Consider the following 5,788-nt stretch of genomic DNA (forward strand, 5'->3'; position numbering starts at 1 on the left):
AAAAAACTAAAAGATCACTGACTCGTCTGTTCTGGCTTTCTTCTTTGCGATTCACGATGATGAATAGCTTCTTATTTAATATATCAGCTTTCGATGTGGGCTATGGTTGAAAAGATGTAATTCATTTGTCGATGTGGGGCATGATTGAAAAGATGGAATTGCACCCCGTGCATTCCTGGATGGACGGAAGTTCAGGCAGCATGTTATACAATGTCCTTTCCTTTGAATGTACTTTGCAGCTGGCGGCGTTGGATACGTGAAATGTTAATCTGACAGAGCACTTCCTCGGAGGAATAAAATCTTCTCAAGATCGGATAGATGTATAATGGAACAAAATCATGGCAGGCTTTCAAATCGAAAGAATGTAGACTGTCATCTTGTGTAGCACCATATAAAAACAGGTAGAGAATGCTTACTATGTGACAAAATATAAAAGTGAAAGTACATTTGTACTCATTATCTTTGAATGATTTCTTGAATCCTTACTTTTAAAGAGTTCGAGGATTTATGGAGGTCATGAAGTTGTCTAGATTTCTATGACAATGTGTCTAGATTTCTATGACAATGTTTTTTTTCAGATGTATATGGTCCACTATATAAGTGCTCGAGTATAGATGTACTTACAACATTTCTAATGGTTTTCATCTATTTCATTCACATTCTAGATATAACCTTTCATCTGAATAAAACACATGTTATGAATATTGAATAAAAACATGTTATGAATATTGTAAATCTTTTTTGTTATGTCATATTGACTTGTCAAAAATCAATTGATTGTCTTTCTTTCTACTTAAGTGGAATTACTTGTATTCATTAAAGTGGATTAGTTTATGGATTTACAATTGGTTTGAAAGAAAAAATAAAGTAACATTCGAACATGGTCACAAATAAGATGGAAGATAAGGTGTATCCTAGTGTAAACCAATTGTGAGAAAACTTTTGAAAAGAGAAGGCTAACATCCTTTGATCCATTATAAGTATGGAATTTCACAAGTTTTTTTAATTCATGATGCCTATTAGGATGTCAATCATAACCAATAACCTCAAGAAATTTGCAATCTAGTGGAAGAGTGTTAATCTCATCACCAATTCAAGAATTAGCACCATAAACATTCAACTATTTGATTTGAATTTATAAAAAATGCTTATTTTTAGCTTCAATAGATATGAAATTGGCTAATGAAGACTCAAAACATCCCCCATTATCTTTATGGAAAACAAAATGCATCTTATGACATGTCCTAGGCTCAAATTATAAGGTTAAATAACAAAAATATAGATAAAATGCATTCTTGATGCTTCCTCTCCGTGTATGTTCAATCTAGCCAAACCTATTATCTCATAAAAACTAGTCCTTGTAGATTTAAAATTGATACTTAAATGCTCAAATTATCCTCTATGTTTTAAAAACCATAATTTTGTTGAATATCCAGGCAACTGAGAGGGGGAATGAATCAGTTGACAACAATTTTTACTTTTTAGCTTAATTCTCAAATCTAGAATTATTAGCAAAATTAATAAAGTAGATAAATACCAAAGCACATGCACATATCAAATTAGACACAAGAGACACCCGAATTTACATGGAAACCCCAAGAAGGGAAAAACCACGGAGAATGCTAATTCTCAATATATAAACACTAGTTAAGGTGTTTTTTACAAAGGGTGGCGCTCACTATCAGGATACTCACTGCCCAAAAAGACTCACTATCGGAGGGCTCACTGTCTAGAAGAAGGATCACTGTTGAAGAAGAAAGAAAGTAACAAGAGAATCCACCACTGAAACATAATCTGCACATGTGGAACTGCTTCTAGTAACAATCTACAACACAACTCTAACACATCAACTAGATTCCTTTAATCTCGCATGTCTTCAACACAAAAAACCATATCTCCATTCATCCAAAACAACCTCTATAAATATACTATCTTTGGAAAAAATGATCCTTAATTTCGGCCAAGACATGGATCCAAAATAGGTCACCACTAAACATTTTGGTGATGGAAAGGAATGAGAAGTAGACCTCATCACAACGTTCCTCATCAAACGTATCAACAAGCTAGAAACTTCGCCAAAGCTAGACCCAAAGTACCATCCATACGTTATACAATAATCCTAGCACAATCTCGACTTTCAGACAAAGATCTTGACTTTTGGGTTAAACCAGACCCAAGAATAGCACTGAATAATATTAGTAACACATCTTCTGAAAAGCCAAGCCATCTGGGAATTATGGGAAACCTCCAAACGCATAACACCATCTCATACATATGTTGTTGCTTAACATACCACATCCAGACCTAATCCAGACCATAGGATTTAACATCAATGACAACATACAACATAATGCTAACAAATTTTAACATCTAGGGACTCAAAATATAGTGGCATTGTTCTAAAAGTGCATAGATATTAAAGAGAAATATAAATATATGTATACCTATTCAACTTAGGATGCCACCACAATATTTTTTACCTCTACAAAATAAGTGCATTTATGAGGCCAAACCCAAGGCCAACCACTCTAAATATTCATTCAAATCAACAATAGAAGAACAATCTATGTCCCAATTTTGGCCCTATTGGCTATGTCCTATTACAATATTTTTTATAACTTTGTGTTTACCATCCATCTCTATCATTTCCCTTCTCTAATTATTAGTTTTCATTCTTTTAATGGCCCCCCCTTAAAATAATGTGGCATATCCTATATCACACATCTATGTTTAATCTCCATGTTTCCTACTTTTCTAAGCTTCATGTTTATCATGGTGTAAAATTTAAATATCTCTATGCTTCAATGTATTATATGTTTTACATTTTTTGGGCTTATATCTTATTATTGTGATTCAATTTTGAACCTAGACCTTAAGTTAATTATACTCTTGAAAGCTTCTCACTTTCTTAGTTTGACTTGTTTCACACCTTTGACCTTGATGCATCCCAAGAAATTGTATTAAATCCAACTAAGTGGGATGCTTAACTCTAGAAACATGTTTTGATTCCATATCTCTCACACACATGCACCCCATACCTAAGCTTCAACTTAACCAAATTTTGTTTGACTATATACTAATTATTATATCTTGTTGCTAAAAAACTTGTCTCTTCTTATATTTTGGAGCTTAACATTAACTAGAGGTTTGTGAGTCATGTTTTAAATCTGGATGGGGCTTTCATTAGAGGACACAAGCCATTTATATATTATGTTTTGGAAGGATTATTGCATATGGTGCTCACTTTCTTTACTTACTAGAAGATTTGAATTCTCTTTGGTTCTTCAGTTAACTAAAATTTGGAGTCTAGAATACCATGTAATGTCGGGTGGGGCTTACACCTAGGATACATAGGTTTTTTTATAAATATCATGGAGTAGAGTATTGAATCTCATATTCAAACATTGAGATCTAGATCTTTTCAATCATCATGTCTATGGGGCCTACTTTGGGTCTCACATTTTTAACACAAAATGATATTCTCCAATGCAAACAAGAAGACATATCAATTATAACAACGAAAAATATTAAATTCTAATGATATTTAGTAACTTTTCAGGTATAAATGTATTCCTCTTTATTTGTGACTATCTATGTGTAGCTCTTTATTGATATATTGCTAACACATGGGATCTAGAAGATGGTGTAGGGGTTGTCTATATGGCATGATTCTTGCATCTCAAGGTAAGATTTACAATGGAAAAGTGGTATTTCAAGCTAATCTATATTAGTCCTTTAAACACAAGTCTTCTTATGTATTAAAGTTGAATGATAACTTGAGCTACATATGTGAAGCATGATTTAAATCCAAATAAAACTCACATTAAAGGAATCTCTCTCTCTCTCTCTCTCTCTCTCTCTCTCTCTCTCTCTCTCTCTCTCTCTCTCTCTCTCTCTCTCTCTCTCTCTCTCTCTCTCTCTCTCTCTCTCTCTCTCTCTCTCTCTCTCTTCTCTATTTTCAAAAGAGATTCACATCTAATGCTCACTTTATTTATTTTTTAGAAAACCTAACTTTTCTTGTGTTTTATGTTGACCAAAAGGTTTAGTTCATAATACAATGTGATGTTTAGTATGGCCAACACCAAGCAAAGCTAGATTGTTTAATAAAATGTTATGGAGTGTATTATTCAAGTCCATAATCAAACATTTTGATCTAGGTGTTTCCTAATATAATGTCTATGTGTAATAATTTGGTTTACTTGATGTTACACTCTTAATCTTATAATGTACATAGGGTTATGAGTAGTTGCTAAAAATTAGGATCTAAGGCTAAGTTACTTTGACATTTTCTATTGTCTTGCTTCTCTATTTTCTGAGTTATAGGCCAAGGATGAAAAGAACTTGAAGCTGGACTTTCAAATTCAAGGCATCAAATCTCAAGTTATGTAGCTGCTTCATGAAAAGAAGGTTGGCATGGAGTGCATTTTAAGATCAGTCTTGCAAGATTGATTGTTGTATGGTTTCTCATGTTGATAGAAAAAAATATTTATTTATTGTGTCTTGTTATGTTATTGTTATGTTGTTGGGCCATATGGGTTGGATGTTATATGGCTCTTATTGTTGTTATTTTATTTATCATTTTGTTGGTCCACTTGGACAAAGTTGTAATGTTGTTGTAACTGTTAATTGGTTCTATTCTTGTAGTTTTTAACTGCAACTTTTTTCATGTAATGTATGCTAATAATAATGAAAAAATATAAAATAAATAAAATGAGATTCATACAAGCATAGATTTTATACATTACACAAGATATAAGTATGGGTAAAACCCTTTTGGGTAAAAAACACCATGAAGCTCATCATTTTATTAAAAACACACAAAAAATATAGTCTACTAAAAATAGACCAAACCTAGTAACAATCCTCTACATACTCCCACATGGCTAATAATAACTCATGTGTATAATGACATAACTCACTATACATCTCCAAATTCACTCATTCTCAAATGAGAGGGAACCTCTTTAAATATGGAGAAATGGTGGTAAAATACCTTAAGGGGTATTAGTCGCACTTATTCAAGGCAACCATTCGTAAATAATTAATGATCTAATATTTATTAGATTATTAATTATTAAATAATTTATGCTTTACAATATAATGCTTTATAACCTTAAATTAGAAAAATATAGATGGTATAAGGGTATGACCCCTAATAACATTATGTTCTAACACTCCACATGTCAATTTCTATTAAAGAAAAATGAAGTACCCCAACAATGTAGGTCTTCAATAAAAGTGACTACACGAGCGTCATCTTGTCACAATTCACAATCCTAAAGTTTTTAACAAATGATGTTTTATATGAGGGCTTGATTATTTTTATTGGAACCTATGACTACTCAAACTAGCCTCCACAAGGTTCATTACATAGTGTCTATCAGTCAAGTATATAATACAATGTTTTCATGAGTGAAATATTTAAAGAGAGAAGAATTTATAATATGTCCAAAGGGCTTGACATAATTCCAAGAGGTCTTATGCTATGCTTGCTAGGACTTAAATATGTCCAAGGGACTTAAATGCTTAGAGGTCTTATGCTATGCTCGTTAGGACTTACTTATTCTTCCTATCTTACTTCTTAATTAAGCTATGTGATTAGTATTGTGTTCTCATTTATATATTTAGTGATAATATCCATATATATAATCATGGTATAAGAAAGTATAGAAGATACATCTCACACAACATAAGAGATGTTTATGAGACAATATGCCCTAATATTTAATAAACTTAGAATGACAATAAATCCTTTAGGTAGGGTAACACTAGACAATAGTCCTTATCA

This window comes from Cryptomeria japonica, chromosome 4 (genome assembly GCF_030272615.1).
Source record: "Cryptomeria japonica chromosome 4, Sugi_1.0, whole genome shotgun sequence".
NCBI classification, from domain to species: domain Eukaryota; kingdom Viridiplantae; phylum Streptophyta; class Pinopsida; order Cupressales; family Cupressaceae; genus Cryptomeria; species Cryptomeria japonica.